Genomic DNA, 19,238 nt, shown 5'->3' with positions numbered 1-19,238 from the left:
AGAGAGCTTCCTGGTCCCTTCCACCTTGGGTAGCCATAGCTATTAAGGGAGAATGGGCCTGAGCCAGATACTGAATGTGCTGGCGCTTCCTCCTGGATGTCCCTAGAACTCTGAGAAATAAACGCCTGTTGTTTGAGCCATTCAACCCATGGTGTTTTGTGGTAGAAACCAGAACGAAGACAACAGAAGTGAAGAAAGTAACTTTTTAATAATACAAGTTCCTTATAAGGCACCAGGCCATGAGGGCTGTGGTTGTTAGTAAGACCCACTCTATCAGGATCCTGCTAAGGAAGAGGTGTGGAGCCAGCTCTCCAGAGCCTCTGAGCACAGTCCCTCAGGAAGAACTGAATATACTCTGACAGCAAAGCAAGGGCATGAGGCAGAATGAAGGATTCCAATAGACAACGACCCCGAGAGGAGAAGGCACCACTTAGTGCTGGCAGGAAGTGTGGCAGAGCTCTAAAAAATCACTTAAAGGATTGTGCCACCAAGTTACACAGTCAAGGATAAGGAAGGAAGGTGTGTGTGTGTGTGTGTGTGCGTGCATGTGTGCTTGTGTGTGTGTTTACGTGTGTTTGTGTGCATGTTTATGGTGTGTGTTTGGTGTGCTTGTGTGTGTGTGTTTCTGTGTGCTTGTCTGTATGTATGTGTGTGTGTGTGTTTAAGAGAGTTAGAAGAAGTCACCTCCAATTAGGATTACTTCTCAATAGAGTGCATTGTCCCCCAGATTCTGCCTTAAACTGCAGCAGCTCATCTGGAAGAACCAGACTCCTCCTCCATCACTGTGAGCAGCAGCCTCATTACCTCATGCTGTGAAGCCCACTCAAGTCCCTTGCCCTCTACTACTCAGCAAAGGAGCCGCTTCCTTTCCTTCCAGGCCTCATCCTGGGTCCCCTTCCAGAGGCGACCAAGTCCCATCCCGAGCCTCTCTTCTCCTGCTCTACAGTGTTGTTTTGCACAAACACTACTGGCAGCTGAGGGTTAGAGCTTTACCTTTGTTTTCATTCTGTTCAGGGGGCTTACTGTTGTCATGGCAACCAGAAAATAAACACCTCTGAGACAAAGGCCGCACTGTATATCTTTTCTAGTCTCACTTTTATCTAGTGCAACTTTGCTGCTGTTACTAATCCCCCTCAGGAAAACGAGCTAACTAAGGTTTTGGTTTTGCTTTTGTTTTTTTAAAGAATTATTTATTTATTTTATATATGTGAGTACATCTCTTTAGATACACCAGAAGAGGGCATCAGATCCCATTACAGATGGTTGTGAGCCACCATGTGGTTGTTGGCAATTGAATTCAGGTTCTCTGGAAGAGCAGTCAGTGCTCTTAACTGCTGAGCTATCCCTCCAGCCCCCGAGCTTGGGTTTTGCTCGCACCAGGAAGCTATGTTGCTAGCACACAACAAGATTTGGCAACTGTCATTTTTCTGGTCATAAAAATTCGAGAATGCTCAATATGTCCCAGACTTACTTCAAAGTCTAGTCAATTCAAAATTTCACTCTGTGTGGGCACCAAGGCACACTGTCCAAATACTTTAGCAGTGCTACCAAGGTTCTCCAGGACCTGGCATTGCTTCAACTTCTTGCCTTCTCACCATGACCCCTCCCGCAGCCTCCTGGCAACCACCTTCAAACCTGGAACATTCACTGCCCTCTTATGTGACCCATTCACTCTGCAGGGCTCGGCTGAGAGGGCGCTTTTATTTTGAGAAGCCTTGGTAGCACAGTGCTTTTCTCCAAGGAGTACATCTCCACGGCTCGCCACTCTATCCATGTGCCCACTTCAAATGTGCACATCCCTGGGCACACGTGAGCTGCGCGTGCTGCCTGCTGCCTGCATTCAGCGCTGAACTGAGTACAAAGCATGATGACCTGGCAGCCTGACCTTGTAAAGCACTGTACAAATCTAACAATTGGCAAGCACACAGAACAGAAACCAGAGGGTGGCAGGGGCAAATATGAGGCTGCTCTAAGATTGACTGGGTGGTCTCTGCTTTCCCCTACTCTCAACGGCCCTAGGCACTCAGAAGATGTGCACTCTTATCTGGAAATATTCAAAATAGCTTCAACAGGAAGTCCACAGAAGGCAGTAGGTGGTGTGTGTGTGTGTGTGTGTGTGTGTGTGTGTGCACCCTGGTGAGGGCATGCTAGCATACATGACTTCCTCTAGAAGACTCTGCACCAGACCAGTGGGGCATGACATAGAGGGCAGAGAGGGTGATGTAATATCACCCTGAGACTGAGGCAAAGTTTGGGGCCAGGAGTCATGCCTCAGTTTCTCTTAGTGTGATGACACACCAACCTTAGCCAAACTTACTAAAGCCAAAGAAAGTGGAAGAGTGCAGAGCATGCTGGGACTAAGCAGAAGAATGGGCCAAGCAGTTGTTGAACAACTGGATGGAATGTTTGGGTTAAGGAGACAGAGAGATGCCTTGCTGAAATGAGCCAGAGGTACGTTCTAGAGCTCCAAAGGGATACAAACAACGGCATGGTCATTACTGATGATCTCTGAGCCCATTTCCAGGCCTCCTTAGTAGCAGCCTTTTTGAAATGCTGGTCACACCTAGCTAACAGTCTAATAATTAATTATATAGACCCTGGGCCAGAAGTGCAAAGAAGCTGAGGCTGGCTAAAATCCCAACTTAGGCCTAAACCGCCGTTAGCTAGAAACCTGTGTGGGAAACACAGATACGGAACATCACAGACAGCAAAGGCCCTGCTCACAAGCTCTGCCATGGATGCCCGGGGTCAGCTCATTTAAGGACAGCCCAAGAACTTGCTAGGAGGGCTCCAGGCCCATCTACTCAAGCTAGGCACCCATTGAAAGTGCTTGGAGGTGATTCTCTGAAGCAGGGACAGCACCGAACAAGCCTTGTGTACTTTGGCTTTGTATTCCAGTTAAGAGTGCTTTTCCGAGCTCAGCTTCCAAACGATGGTGGTGGGGGTGGGGGTGGTGGTCATAGTAGTGGTGCTGGTGGTGAGTAATGATTATGATGACGTAAGTGAGAGAGATAGTAACCACTACTAGTTCAGCATTCACCGTGTTTTACAACCTTTATACTTAACTCATGTTTGACCCTAATAACAACCACTAGGCGGGTTTTACTCCCACGGAACACATGCAAATGAAGCTTAGAGAAGTTAAAGGTCTCATAAAACAGCAGTGTGAAGGAAGCCCATGGGGGTACATGACAACCACAGCCCATGATCACACTCTGTCCAGAGTGGTGTCTGTCACTTGAAAATGTTTCTGGCTGAAGCCATGCTGTGAAACACACTCTTGCTGAGTGTGTGCTGCTCCCCTGGGAGGACGGGCAGAGCTACCAGGCAAGGCGGAGGTCTGTGAACCACAGGGCCCTCACCAGCCTAGCAACCTAGCCACAGACGGTAAGAATGACGCTCCCTAGGGGAAGGACAGCCTTGTCTTGTTAGTTGACAAACAGCCCTGCGGTGTCAGGAACTGAGTCCTGAGATGCAGCCTCTCTTACGCCTTGGGAAGGAAGAGAGGCTTCAGGGATGCTCTTACTCATTCACCCGTAAGCCAGGCTTGCCTCAGGTGACAGCCAACCGGATGATTGTTTTCAATAACCAATCAGCTGAAGAGCTTGCCCTCCCACAAGCCCAGAGCCACAGGTCTGGCCAAGCACACAAGTCAGAGATGGGTAGTATCAGCTTCTAACAGAAGTCATGTCAGGAGCCGCAGCATGCAGAGCTTCTTGCAAGTGTAGGCTATGCGTATGCGTGCATGCGTATGCGTGCGTGTGCGTGCGTGCGTGTGTGTGTGTGTGTGTGTGTGTGTGTGCATGTGTGCGCGCGTGTGTGTGTGCATGTGTGTGTGTGTGTGTGTGTGTGTGTGTAGGATGTGCTGGACCAGGGCTGGACCTTAGACCGTGGTCAGAATCCCAGAGACTGCTGTGGACTGCTAGCCTGTGGTCATGCCTTAGTAGGGACCCATCCTTAAAAATCAATCACTAAGTGATCTTGCTATTGTTCAATCATTGTGTGCTGTACTTCCATAGCCTAAGGTGGCGACACCATCACTAGGTACTATAATCTGAGACTACAGTTGTATATGCAGTCAGTGGCTGGCACGGCATTGGCATTTGGTAACCATGGGTGGTTTTTCACACAAAGTGGTTCTCACAGCACAACAGCCTTAGCTGTACATGTACAGTCATGGTGGGCTTGGTGGCGATAGGATATAAACTGCAGGGTCTTACTACTTTGCACATAATTTTCTCCCAGGATATAATATCAGGAATGTTAAATCAGACTAAAGATATTAGAAGAATCTTGCTTGGGCATGCTCACATAAATTTCCCACCCACTAACAACGCTTACATAGAAAGCCTGTCTTCCTATTCCACAAACAAGGGGTGCACAGCGTGATCTGCCTCATCAAGCCTCACTGTACCAGGATCGCTCTGAGGAAGGCAATACTGGTCCCTCTCCACTAATGAACTTGAACTTCCCATCACCACTGCACATACTTAGTGCCATGCTGGCGGCTCACGGCACAGTTACCTCCGTGTGGAGAACATCGAAGGCCCACAGTGACACACGACAAGCCTTCCTTATTGGGGATTTAACGCTAGCTGGAAATATCAATTACGTCTGCAACCCAGGCAGGACTCAAATAATTCTCCTTGCAGGTGACTGACTTCCTAGTGAAAACTGCTCCCAAGTCAGTCATCTGCCTCCCTGTGTGGAACCGGTCCATTCCAGCCCCCACAGAGTGTCACTTTCAGCTGGTCCCCACAACAATGACTGGAATCCAGGAAGCTCCTCACTGTGGCGCTCATCTGTTCATGGACAATGGCTCAGATGCCACCATCCAGCTTCCTGATGGACAGCTAATGAAGTGTCTCACAGGTGACTTGGGCTCCACAACTATTGCTCCAGTGTTCATGTTCACTAATTACTACAGATTTTGGGAACATCAGCAGATAGCAGGGCGAAAGGTTTTGTTTCCGGTTTTTAATAAGAAACGCCCACACCAGAGTCAGCTGACTCGGGGAGAAAGAAACTCAGGAGAGCCGAATGTGATCTCTCAAGCAAAGCTAAACTCTATCCCAGGAAGTTTCAGCCTGAACGAGAAGCCGGAACTGAAACGCAGCAGCCTGCCTTCGAATGGGCTGTGGGAATACATCAGTCATCCATGCAAGCAGGAGAGACACTAAAGAAGGAGCCACCAAAGGGCAGGAAGAGGGGAGCCGCCGCCCTGCTGCCTTACCTGCTTGTGGGGCAAGCTCACCCCACACTCTAGAGTGCCGCCCGCCTCCTATGACTGAGCAAAGGGTTCAGAGACTTAGTTCTACCCCAATGTCCCAAGAGCCCTTGGATTAAGGACGACTCTAGTAAAGTGGAAGGGAAAAATGAGCAGTAAGTGCTACACACCGCCGTCTCTGAAGTCGTTCCGAACGGGGAGAAGGTGTCATGATAAGGGCAGAAAACAGAGTTTGCAAACCAAGCAAAACCAGGATCCACGTTTCTTTGTGTCTCCAACAGGGCAGCATTTGTCTCATGGCTCTCAATTGCCATAGAAATAATAGTAATGGCTACAGATTCTCCATACTGGGTCTCTACACAGCAATCTATAATGTGCGTGGAGGAAGCATGGATCCAAAAGCCCACTCCTTGCTACCGAGTCTCTTGAAACTCAATTTTATTTAGTTATAATATCTATATTTCCCCAAGAAAACACAGGTAGACATGATGATCTATGCTTTGATGTTGATGATAACAGCTGCCATCTTAGCTTCTCCTCACCCTGACCCTGCTAGACTTTTAAAACAGTCAAAACTAGCCTGCTCAACAGGTGCCACTCACAGCAGAGAAGAGGATCCAGGATCCAGAGAGGGTCTCCTCCAAGGAAGACCAGGTTTCGAAGCCATATCTAGTGGGATCCTCCTTATGCACACTGGCTTCTGCTTTTAAAAGCAAAGCATTCACCAAATAAAGAAGGGAAAGAGAAAGAAGATGATGAGGTCATTTAAAATCCAGCCAAGGCAAAAGCAGAAGTCTGTTGGTCTGTCCTCAGTGCTGAGGAGGAGGGAGGAGAGAGGGACACACACGCAAAGAAAGCCACATCTGTGACTGATCAGAATATAAGCAGCCAACAACAGACAAGGGTTCCTCAGGGACACAGCTTTCCACAGGTGGCTCTACCAAGGGACCGATTGCATTTAAATTAGTATGTTCCCATGAAAAGGAATCACTCTCGTTAGCCAGTAGAGGGGAATTGTCAGTTATTTTTCTTAGACTTTCTCTTGCACAATAACCCACATGCGACTACTTCGCTCTGCTGAGAATTGTGTGGACACACTAGAGAAGAGCAAGTTGGGCTAGCGAGGGACTAGGGCCCAGAGCAGATGCTGTGTAAAAGAGCATGGTGGGCTTTTATTATTGAAAATAGAATCACTACATGTTCCAGGAATTCTCTTTCTTAAAAAGAGACAGACAGATAGAAAGGAAGGAAGGAAGATCTTTGACTCCCAGAACCTACATTAAAAAAAAAGCCAGGTATCATAACATGTGCTTTAAATCCTAGTGCTGGCTAGGCAGAGACAGCATGATCCCTAGATGGCCTAGCCACTGAGAGACCCTGCCTCAAAAGGAGCTAAACTGCTCCTAAGGAATGACATATGATGTCTGTTTCTGGCCCTTCACACACACAGACACATAGACTTGCACATGTGCACTTGAACTTACACGAGCACACACACACACACACACACACACACACACACACAAGAAACCATTGTAGGGACCTGAGACATACTTGTACATCTGTTGAGGTAATTTTTTACACCAGTTATTATATTTATAAGCTATAAGCCTACATTGGGCAGATCTATCACTATACTAGTTTATTTTCCAGCTCTGAGACCCCTTGTTACTTGTGACTTCTCCAGGCCATGTGGTTCTGCTCCATCTTCCTTCCTCTTCCCCTTCCTCTTCCTCTTCCCCTTCCTCTTCTGCTTCTGCTTCCTATCCCCCCTCCCTCTCTCCCTGTCTCTGTCTGTCTGTCTCTGTCTTTCTCTCTCTGTCTCTCTGTCTGTCTCTCTCTCTCTGTCTCTGTCTCTCTCCTCTCCCTCCCTCAGACTTTCAGCCCCACCTTTCCCTCCCACTGTCCAGCCGTTGGCTCCAGCCTTTAGTTGCCCAGTCAGAATGGGGAGAAGGTTTAGTGAGGTCATCTGAGTATGAAATCTACTTCTCATCAGGAGCAACCCTTCTTAAGGAAGCAGAATTAACATGAAAATGCAAACAGCACCAAGGAAACCCGCAACACACACCTATGTTCAGAGAAGCATTATTCACAATAGTGAATAATAGATTAACCCAAATATCCACTGGTGGTTGAACAGGTAAACAAAGGGCAGTATTTTCATATCATGGACCGTTATCCAGTCAACAGAAGGAAGGACATCTGACACATGTTAAAACACACAGGAACCTTATAGATATGAATCTAAATGAAGCAAGTTAGGAGCTTTGAATGGTTGAATTCAGACCTACAGAGAGCAGAATGCTCGTTAGCAGGCGGGGCATATAAGGGATATGGAGAGTTAGAAAGAGGTGTCAAACGAAAGACTTGGTGGCTCAGCAGTGTGGAAGTGCTTAATACCAGGCATAAGTAGAGAGTGACAGGCCATGTGGAAGTCCTGAATGGCAGGGCGGGACCTAGAAGAAATTGTCCAAGAATCTCTTCCCGTTCATTCAGTCCGGTCTCAAAACTGCAACTAGGTCAGCAGGCCGGCCCAGGGGATAAAGGTGCTTGCTACAAGACCGATAACCCGAGTTTCATGGGAGATGGGAGTGAACGATAATTAGCACTTTTAAATTTTTTGGTTTACTTATTTTACGTGATAACTGCTTTGCCTGCATGTTTGAGTATATGTACCACTTTTGCACAGAGAAGTCAGAAGATGGGCTCAGAATTCCTGGAACTGGATGGAGCTATGGACAGCTGAGCTACTACACAGATTCAGAGCACCAAACCTGGGTCCTCTGCAAAAGCAACAAGTGTTCTTAACCATTGAGCTACTTTTCCAGCCTAAATAATTATTATAGTGATTGTGTTACCATCCCTGAACCCTTTGTGTGTGTGTGTGTGTGTATGTGTGTGCATGTGCTGCTGCATGCTGAACCCAGAGCCCTGACATGCTAAGCTTAAACCCTCAGCCCTGCACTTTATCCATATGAAAATGACTAGCATCTGTAATGTGCTTATAGCAGTGAAATTATAAACACTAGAGGTGGTCATGGAGAGGCCAGGTGGGAGACCAGGTGGGCACAGCCTGGCCTCGGGCACACTGGCCATGCAGGTTGGCTACCATTGATTCATGGAAATGACTTATCACTTCAGTACACACAGGATAGGGAAGAAAGTAGCAGACATACTAGAAATCTTTTCACTGCCACAACAGTGGTGGAAATGCCCTAACCCTGGTCTCCAGTGAGCAGAGACCACTGAGAACGTGGTTTTCCACCAACTCCACTGTGGACTGTGGACTGTGGACTGACCCTACAGGGGACTCCTGATACCTCCCTGCAAGTAATGATTCCCTCAGCTCAAGGCTGAAAATGCTCAGTGGGAATGAGCTATGACTTTGACAAGAACTAAGACAGCTGCCCTCCATCGTAAGGAGCCCAGCCCAGCAGAGCCCTGGGCAACAGCTGTGCTCTGTGCTACTGCTGGCCAGTGAAGAACTGGGCATGACCCAAGTGCTGTGTCTAGGCGAATGCAAAGGAAATGATCAGAAAAAGATTACACTGTGATAGGTACACACGCCTTTATAGACTTTTAATAGAAAAATGGGGGGGGGGAGCACCATACCTTCTCTAGGACTCCCTAGGTACACTCACCCTCAGCATGCTGTTGTTGTTACTACTGTTGTTGCTGCTGGGACTGCAACCAACTGAACTATAGTAGCTTGGTCTTAGAGTGTCAAAGGCCTGAAGGTCAAGGTCTTTGTGAGGTGGGAGTCTTCCTTGTTTGAGAGAACTGCATCTATTCATCCATCCACCCATCCATCTACGGTTCTCCCTGCCTACAAGCCCCATCCTCTTCTCAAGGCAGAGGTCTCCCAGAGGAGCCCCGTCTATCACGTTTACTTTCTCATAAGGAGACAGAAAGTAAGAATCTGTCAAACAGACACCAAGCCAGACACTAGGAAACAGATCGCTGCCTCTCTACAGTGCAGTTGGTTAAAAACTGTGCTCTACACCAAATCACTAACTCATTTATCCTGGGATGGAGCTTCAGGGAAGTTTGTATCGAGATCTATTAAATTCCAGAAACAGACTCGGGGTCATCTCTATTTATATTTCATCCCCTTTGAAGTGAGTTTTCAAAATACTCTGTGTTTACGGATGAAGCCCGTAAAGGTCTCCCTCCACCACTCCAGCTTTCCCTTACGAAGCAGGAGGTGGTGGAGGCTGGAGTGATATTGAGAGAAACTTGTCTCCTCGCCAGTCAGAATTTGCCAGAACACACAGGATTGGGCAGATGATTCCTGGGCTTCCCTGACTTCATGAGCATGACAAAAGTCAGGTTCCTCCAGCAGATGTGCCTCAGAGAGGAACAGATGTGGGCCTCTGGCGGGACGGCCTACAAAAGCATCACCCAGCAACTTCCCATCAGTACTTCCCAGGCTCACATGAAGCTAAAGGACACCCGAAGCTTGTCCTTAGCTATAGGATACATAAGTTTAAACAAACACTTAAGAGGAGACTCAGGATATGATATGTATGGAAGACTCTGCAACAGTTTTGCAAACAAATAACAGACATATACGTACACTGGGAACATCATATTAAAGTGCAGACCAACGGCCTTTTCAGGGCTCAGTCTGTCCTGAGCGATGCACAAAGCACTGGAGGTCTCCGAGCATGTCATCCCACAGCGCTCTGGTCAGTGACCAGGGGGCTCAGGAGCAGGGAAACCAGAAGCAAAGATCGGCAGGCAGTTATTCTGTAAGTCATGAGGAGGTGGCGGAGGTGGCCGTGTGAGTCACCTGTGTAGGACTGCATTGAGTGAAGGACTCAGGAGGGTGTCAAGGTTTGGCAACTCTAAGGACCAGCCATGAATGGGAATGGTTCAGGAGCGGGAAGAAGAGGCATCTCAGCTGGGCATGATCAGTGTGATGTGATGAACACACATCCCTGTGGAGAAGCCAAGAAGGCAGTAGACTGGAGGGAGCCATTTGGAGCTGGAGACGGGAGCTACAAAGTGCTCAGAGCTGGATAGTTTCACTACGTCTACAGTGCCCCCAAATGACTACCTTCAGAATGCAAAAGTTGACCCTGTAAACCAGTGGTTCTTACCCTGTTCCTCATGCCCCCTGGGGTGTGTGTGGAATGACCCTTTCACAGGGGTCATCTAAGACCATTGGGAAACACATATTTATGTTATAATTCATAATGGGAAACACATATTTATGTTATAATTCATAATAGCAAAATTACAGTTATGAAATAGAAATGAAATAATTTTATGGTTGGGGGGGGTCACCACAACATGAAGAATTGTATTAAAGGGTCGCAGCAGCATTAGGAAAGCTGAGAACCACTGATGTAAAGTAAAATCTTTCAGATTTAATAAACTAAAGATCTTGAGATGAAATGCCATTCTAGGCTCAGGGTGGACCCTGTGTCCAATGTCTGGTGGGCGTTTATGAAAACAGCAGGGGGGGGGGCTTTGCTTCTCCTGCAGAGAAGTCTTGGTAAGGGCACAGGTCTTACAGAACCCTGCCTCAAACCAGGGAGTGCCAGGACCACCAGAACCTGGAAGAGCCAAGGAAAGAATTGGTGATCCTAAGGAACTATTGTATTCCTGAGGCAGCTGCTCAGCTTTAAATTAGGAATTTAACCTGTACTCACACCAGAGGCAAATGTCTAGAAATAGCAGGAGAGGTGAGAGCTCCATGAGTAACACTTGTAACGCCCGTGTATCAAGTCGGGTGGACAGAGGCTGAATGGGGGAAGGGCTGTCAGAGAAAGGTCCAGTCAGGAGGTCCACTAAGAGCCCCAAGGGGGTGGGCAGTGTGCAGATGAAGGAGAAACACTGTTGCCCTTGAGCCGAAAAGGTATGGGGCTTGCAACTTGTAGCGGGACCCACAGACTAGTGGTCCTGAATTAGAAATGCAGAAAGCCCACTGCCTTAACAGTGCCTAGCTGAAAGTTAATCGTGGAAGAGGTGGCTCTGCAGGAGGCCAGGAAAGATTTTACCAGGAAGGTGTGACAGAGGGGTGTGTTTGCAGAAAGGAGGGACTCTGCGGATAGAGGAAGTGTGGGCACTGATAACGCGTGAGGGAGCAACACTAAAACAAAATGGAGACACAGCAGGACCAAAGGTCCAACAAGCATCTCTTACTGCCTGGGGCTGAGTGATGAGTAAGACAGTCCTGGAGGCAGGAAGGAAGAAACAGGCCTGAATTTGAAGGTGAGGATTGCTGGGAACAATGGGGGCTGTGCTTAGAGACAGTGTTCTGTGTCATGGTGAGGGAAGCATCCGGGGAACCCAGGACGACTGGGGCAAGCACAGTGTGAGGGTGAGGGCTTCAAGGCAGTTAAGGCTCTGGGGATAAAGCAAAGGGTCTACCGTCAGCAAAAGGATCACACGGTGTGGGGACGTACCAAGAAAAACTGAGCTAAGGAACACGTGAGTACTAGCAGATGTATCTTAAAGGAACAAGGAGTTGGTATGACCCAGGAAATGATGAAAAAGACTTGGAGAAGCTGGAGAAATTTCTACCACTTACAAATCATAATTTTGTAGAGAGGTGTTCCTTCGCCATGTTAATTCCAGTATCAAGGTGTGCTCTATGCCAACGGAAAGGCCCAGAAAGGCCCTCACTTAGGCCAAGAGAGAAAAACACCTGTTCTGCTGTGCATCCCTCCCCCCCCCCCTTGCTGCAGTTTCAACCAGTTCATTTATAGTCTTTCACTCTTCCTGGTGTTCTTTATGCCACAAGGAATGTGATACAAAGCCACTCTTTGTTTTTCTCTAACAGTCCAGATACTCACACTCTATTTCCTTCTTCTCTCGCTTTTGTTTGACCGATTAGGCAAGTTTTGCGCAGGGAACCAAACACACAGAAGATGGGGAACATGAAAATGCTTTGTTCACACCTGAGCCTCAGACAACCTTCAAGGTGACACACCATTCTTCCAGTCACCAATTCAGAGCTACGTGAAGCAAGACAGGTGTGCTCTAATTTAAGGGTCAATAAAATGACTCAGCGAGTTTTTACCCAGCACCTCCCCTATGTGCTGATGATAGGAACACAAACAAGAACTCACTGAGCTATATTGCACTTGCTATGGAAGAAATTCTCAGAGGTGACTATCGAGAGCCCCGGAGCAGGCAGGAGGGGAAATGGCTCAGGTGGGAGGACAGCTGTTAGCAAGAGTGTGGGCATGAGGCAAAGGACAGTACTTTCCATGAAGGAAAATTTGGGAAAGATGCTGAGCTCAGGAAGCATCTTTGGAGCTGCAGAGCTGAGGAGGAGGAGGAGGGTGCTGTGGACCACTGGAGCTCCAGGTCCAGTTGGAACTCACGGAGAAGAGTTGTCTGGCACGAAAGGTGGTGAGATACAGACAGTGTGCAGACTTAGAAAGATGGGTAATAGAGGGTCACGGAAGGGTACCGCCAGGGGTCAGGGAGAGGGCAACGGGCAAGCTGGCTCTGGAAGTGCTTTTGGTTTTCCAACAGTGTGAATGGACTTCATGCTGCTGATAGTGCTGAATATAGCTAAGCTGGTGCGTTTGATGCTATGTATATTTGAAGCCCAATTGTGAATGTGTCTGATGTGTACAGGGACAGGGCATGGACATGCCATACAACACACGTAGAGGTCAAAGGGAAACCTCAGGTGTCCTTGCCTTCCACCCCAGCTTTACATGGGACTGGGAGATTTGAACTCATACCAAGCCATCTTCAAGCTCCTATTTAACCACCATATTTGAAAATCAAAGACTAGGAGAGAAAAGAGAAGGGAGGAAGAGGAGGAGAGGGGGCCGAGGGAGAAGAGAAACCCGGCAGTTGCCCTGCCTACTCAGTGAAACTTGGAAAGAAGGAAGCTGAGGAGGGATGAGAAAGAAGAGCTGTCAGCCAACTCCCTGTCTGAGATTTATGGGTGCTGGCCAAGTTTTAGGTCAGCTTGACACAAGCCAGTGTCTTTTGGAAAGAGCGAGCCTGAATTGAAGAAGTGTTCCCATCAGATTGGCCTGTGGGCCACTTTTAAAATTAGTGATTGATGAAAGAGGGCCCACCCCACTGTTGGTGGTGAGGGCCCAGCTCACTCTGGGCAATGCCACCGCTGGCTTGGTAGTTCTGGAGTATAAGAGAGCAGACTGAGCAAGCCATGAGGATCAAGCCAATAAGCAGCACCCCTCCATGGGCTCTGCATCAGCTCCTGTCCCCAGGTTCCTGGAAGTAGGAGCCCCAGGACTAAAGGAGTCATGGGGAGCAACTGAGGCTTGGCACTATGTGGAAGGGTCAGATTCCCGATGAAATCCCAGGAGAGGCTATCATTATAGGTGCAACCCACTTGCAGTGAAGACCCCAATATTTTGGAGATGCGGTACCATGGGATAACCACCAATGACAGCTGCAGCTATGGAGTGGAGCTGGCTTAAGTCTAGCTGTGTGTGCTGCAGAAGAAGCTCTGCTGCCTAAGTCCTTTAGAGTTCAAAAGAGTATGAGTTGGTATCAGATATCAAACACTGAACTTCTTATATCGTTGAATTCTGCTTTATTTTGATTTGACTGTAACTGTGCAGATGGTCTAGTACATATAACAAAGCAGGGTGAGCAAGCTATGGGGACGAAGCCAGAAAGCAGTGTTCCTCCATGGCCTCTGCTTCTGTTTCTGCCTCCAGTTCCTGTTCTTGTTTTCCTCAGTGATGAAGACTAGACGTATACTTGCAAGCATATGATAAAATAAACCCTTTCCTTCCCAGGTTGCTTTTGTTTATGATGTTTCATCATGGCAGTAGAAACCCCAACTAAAGCAACTTGTGACTGGGTTGCTTAACATTTAATGACCTTGTTTAATATTTTTAAATACAAAATCACATTCATTTGTAGGTATAAAGTGATAGTTCATTATATGTATGCAATGTGCGATGATCAAGTCAAGCCCGTCAGTGTGGGGCAATGGACTATGCACAGACAGTCTGGTCTCCAGTCGAGTTGAGGTCTGAACCCCGGTAGAACCTGAGTGGTACTAATTCACCTACATGGGACAGAAGGGATTCCCTCATATCTCCAGGACCCCTGGCTGTCGAAGTTACTGCCCCCACAGGATAAGTATGGCTAGTAGTCACATAGTCACGTAGACAGTATCCCAAGCTTCTGACCTTCAGGCTAAACTCCTCCCAGTTACCTATCAACACCAAGATAACAGCCCACCATTAGAGGGGCTGTTTGGCCCCACCTCACTCCTCATCTCCTCTCACTCTCTTACTCTTTCTCCTCACTCTCTCTTTCTTACTCTAGCCTTTCTTCTCTCTCTCCCTTTCCCCCTTCTCTCCTCTTGGCCATGGCCAGTCTCTCTCTCTTTCTATCTTCTCTCTTCCACCCTGCCTTTCTACAATAAAGCTCTAAAACCATAGACAGTCTCTGTTCATCAAGGCCCGCTGTGCTTGGATGATGGTATAGGTTTTCTTCTAATGAGCTGTTTCTAATCTCCCCATAGAAGGCCTTCCTGTGCTCCAGTCAAGGCCTGGTCTAAGGAACCTTTCTCCTGTATCGCAGGGGCTGAGGGTGTTGCCCCAAGGCCCCTGGCATTGGGGGCTGCCTCTTGTCCACCCCCTGTGGAGTGGGGCCAGTGGCTTAGATGCCCACCGGGGACCGAGTGGAAAGCGTCTGGCAGCCCTCCAGCGTCCACCTGCCCAGAGCACAGGAGCTCTGGCCGGGCACAGGCATTCTCTCCCTTCCCCCTCTTCCCCATACCCCATAGCCCACACGTCAGCATACCAATCACCTCTAGTGCTTGAAGACAAAAGCCATACATTCTCAAATGTGCAAACTGAAAATGACCTCATGGGTGTGGAGAGTAGTATGTCAGCTGCAGAGACTGGAAAGCATAGGGGAGCTGGGGCGAGAAGGACACAGGCAGGCTGCTGTGGTGGGCCAGGTGCTGGCTTCAGATCGTTGCCTCAGAAATGGCAGTAAAGTCCAAAAAGAATGTTCCAGAGGGAAAGGCAGAACTCAGGAATGCCCCACGCCCCCCCACACTCTGACTACACCTCAAGGATATCCAAGAGAAACAAGTTGACTTCAGGTTAAACATTTAAGTCAAGTAGTCCTCAAACTGGGGTGAAGGCTACTTTTGGTGTCTCCACTTTCCAAAACCCTGGGGTCCAAGAGGCTGCTTTCACAGATGTCTTGAAGCATATGATGCTCTGGGGCAGAGGGAGAATGCTCTTCTCTACAAAAGCCAACCTTTTTTTTTTTTTTCCCTGTTTTCTTGTTTGTTTGTTTATTATAAAGACCAATAATTAACATATCACTAATCTCATTTCCATTTTTTGCCTTCCTAAGATTTAATATGATTCTACTTAAGAAATGAAAATTATGCAGTTCTCTCTGTGTGCAAGCAGAAAGTACAGTGTGACCTGGGGAGGGTTATGGGGGAGTAGGGGAAGAAGGGGAGACCAGGAAGGACAGTCAGACAGAAACTAGGAGGAGAGAGGAAGTCTAGGAGTGGGGGGAGAGAAACAGCCAAGAGAGACTTTCCCTTAAACCAGTGCACTGAGAAGGGTCTAGCAAATTCTCCGAAGGCGCTTTTGCCTCAAAATGCAATGTAAGTTTCTTTGTTCTCAGTAATTCCCACGGAGAGCTGGCTCTGTGGCCATGCTTGTTCCACTTCATGTCTGCTCTCCCTTACCATCCCTGTACATCCCTCCCAGGCTCAGCCTCTACCTCTTCATCCATTCTCTTGAAACCCTATTTATGTCTGGTGAGGACCCTCCCTGGTCCTAAGCCACTCACTCCATTAAGTCTGGCCCCGTGGGCTACCAAGACACATTCTCAAAGAGGAAGCTGGCTTGTGACTTATGGCAACACAAACTAGCAACTATCATCCTGGACAAAACAGTATCAGTAGATATGAGGCCGGTCTGACTCACGGGTTCTTTCTGGGACTAGGATGATTGCCAACCAGGTTCAAACAATATAGACAGATGTGCTATCATACACCTGTAATCCCAGCATTGGCAACTGGAAGCAGGGGGACTGAAAGTTTGAGGCCAGCTTAGGCTAAAGAGTTAGGCTCTTCCTCAAGAAGAAATAAAGAAATAAAACAATCGAACCCCGAAAACAAAACAACAAAACCAAAAGAAAACAAGACAAGGCTCCTTTGGCCATACTCCTCGGCCTCATTTGCGTCTGGGACCACAGCCCCTCTACCTAATACGCTACCCTCACTACCCGCCACCCATACACAAATAGAGTTCCTGTTTTGTATTACTCTTAACTGAAAATTAAGCATGTTTTTTTTTTCTATTTTTCCCCGTAGAAGAAAACTGCTTATTATCCAGTTTTGAAATTCTGACATTGGCTCCAGTTTCACTTGTTCATTTTTGTAAGTTTTCGTGCCCCAAGGGTTAAGTCACATGCTTAAAGTGAGTTTTGAGTGAAACTCATTATGCAAAACGGATAAAGAGAAATGGGATCCAATTACGGTAAACCATCTGGAATGAATTCTGGTGTTCTAAAGTACAGAAGGGTGGCAACAGTTACCAGTAACGTGTTGTGTCTATTCAAACAGGCAGGGCAGTAAGTTTTGAATGTCCACTGAGATGGCTCAGCAGGTGGTAGTTGCTTGCTGCCAACCCTGATACTTTGGTTTGGACGCAGGGACCCCACACGATGGAAGGAGGGAACAGACTCCCGCAGATTATCCTTTGAACTTTACATGTGTGCACGTGCGCAAACATGTACACACAATAAAAATGTGTTCAATTTTTTTAAAGTCACACTGAGCTGGGACAAGAGCACATGCCTGTAATCCCATCATTTTTAGGGCAGAGGCGGAATGATGATGAGTTGAGGGCAGCCTGGGCTACATAGCCTGGTTCTGTCTCAAAAACAATGCACAAAAATAAACACACTGTCCATTATAAATATGCACAATTATTTTATCAATTATTTTTAATTTTGAAAAGAGAACATTGCCATGCCTCAATCTGACTACTAAAATAATATAATGTATTTATGTCCCTTTGTTTAGAACATGAAAATCATTAATTATATTAATAGTTAATATTAACTATTAATATTCATAAATCATTAATAAAGTCATTAATTATTAAAGAAAAGAGTGACAGTTCACGTAGTCTCTGTAGAAAAGGAGTTTCTGTGTCATGGGATGTTAAGGCTGACATGGTGATACACCTAACTGGGTGTTATTTACAGAAATGCAGCAGTACGGCTTCTGTTTCACGGGACGAGGCAAGCACCAGTTACGCAGGATTGCATGCCCTGGGAGTCAAGGTTCCCAGGCAACAATGTGTACCGAGGCGTCTTGTCCTGATCATCACGGCCCCTTTATCTACAGTAGCTTTCTGATCACAGTATTCTTTGGGAATTAATGAATGCCCACTTCGTTGCTGACCTTTCCCGTTCTGGTGCCATCAGATGGGCATGCAAGTGCAAAGGCCACAACAGAGAGGCGCACTTGAGAAATCCCAGGAAAGAGGAAAGTCTAAGAAAGCGGGAGGGAATCACTGTGGTGTCCCAGCAGATGGACAAGCCAAGCCAGCCTCCAAGAAAACTGTGTCTGCGCTTCAGAGATGTTGATGCCAAGTAGCAAAAAACGCTTTGCTTCACTGGGCCAGAAAGACAAAGGGATTTTATCTGATCACCTTATGGTCCTTCAAATTTTGTACACTATTTTCTCCTCAGTTTTACAAGCTTGTGATTCCATATCTGGTTCTGTCCTAGGATGTTCCCAACTAATTTCAACCTCTTTTGCCAAGTAATTTTCGTCTATCACTTGGAATTTAGGTGAAGGTAATCGGAAATGCCAAACCTCTGCTAAGGCGCCACTTTCCTCTCATAGCAAAGAAAAGCATGAAATGGCAAAGAGAAAAGCTACGAGGAAATCTGTTCCAGTCAAAATTCCTTCATGTGGAGGCATGTGGGCTTGGGGGGGGGGGGTTGGTGCTGCTGGAGAGCGCGGATTACACTTGTGCACCATAAGACTGTTCAGAGCTTTCCTGAGACAGGAAGTGATGAAATCAGCTCTCACATGAATTGGTGGCCATGTGCATCATGGGTTTCCTGTCTCAACTGGATACCCAGGGAAAGAGAAAGCAGAGGAGAAGTAGGTCATGGGGAAGTCCCAATTCTGCCCCTTCATGCTTGTCCTTGTCCTTCTGAGGCTATGATTGTTAGCAGACCCATCTCCAGGCCTGATAACCAACCTTTGCTGTGGGCTGTAACAGTATTCATGGTGAACACTAATTTTCTCCACTCTGGACCATATTTGACAACGGTAACAGGACAGAGGGACCATCAACATATTGTACACCCTGCTCACTGATTAAGTTAGGGCTTAACTGCAGAGTGGATTCATCCAATTTCCACTTAAGAAATAAGCTGGGGAAAAGATACAGGGTGCAGGGGTGGATTATCTAAGTACTTGGCCACCAACTATCTACTTAGATTAGTCTCATTAATATTCACTGTTCTCCTGTGATTCACCACAGAAGATGGACAGAGTTAACTAGCAGCAGGTGAAAAATTAAGAGAGGCCTTGAGAAGTATGGAGACTTTAAGAACAAGGCATAACAGACGAGACAACACATTGCATAATGCCACCATAAACAGAACCCAGAGCATCACAGCGGCAGCAGGAACATTGTAGAAGTCAGTGTGTAAGACCGTTGCCAGGGCTGAGTCCACAACCCCAGTCCCAGCAGGAAGAGTCACAAGCAAATAGAACAAATAATAACGAAGGAGGGAAAGCAGGTGCTTTCGCTAGCAGCACCCCAAGGGAAGGAGCACGGGAGAAGTCTGGGTGAGGCTTGTGTTCTGAGCAAATATGAACTCAGAAGGAGCTAGAGCTTAGGTATGAGGGGAACAAATGCCTTGGGGTGTAGCTGAGTAACAGACACAGGTTCAGTATATACAGGTCCTGGGTTCAATCTATGAAGAAATGACGGGAGAGAAGGAGGAAAAGGAGGGAAGGAAGGAAGGAAGGAAGGAAGGAAGGAAGGAAGGA

General features: G+C 47.3%; 1 protein-coding gene across 2 annotated transcripts in view; it reads right to left on the bottom strand.

Moving 5' to 3' along the window:
• Lyn (LYN proto-oncogene, Src family tyrosine kinase) overlaps positions 1-19,238 on the bottom strand; it is a 111,012-nt gene that overhangs the window by 10,278 nt on the left and 81,496 nt on the right. The gene's annotated exons all lie outside the window — the stretch shown is intronic.

The sequence above is a fragment of the Mus pahari genome, chromosome 22 (assembly GCF_900095145.1).
Source record: "Mus pahari chromosome 22, PAHARI_EIJ_v1.1, whole genome shotgun sequence".
In the NCBI taxonomy this organism is placed as follows: domain Eukaryota; kingdom Metazoa; phylum Chordata; class Mammalia; order Rodentia; family Muridae; genus Mus; species Mus pahari.
Note: the sequence above shows the minus strand (reverse complement) of the source record. Positions and strands in the feature narration are given on the sequence as shown.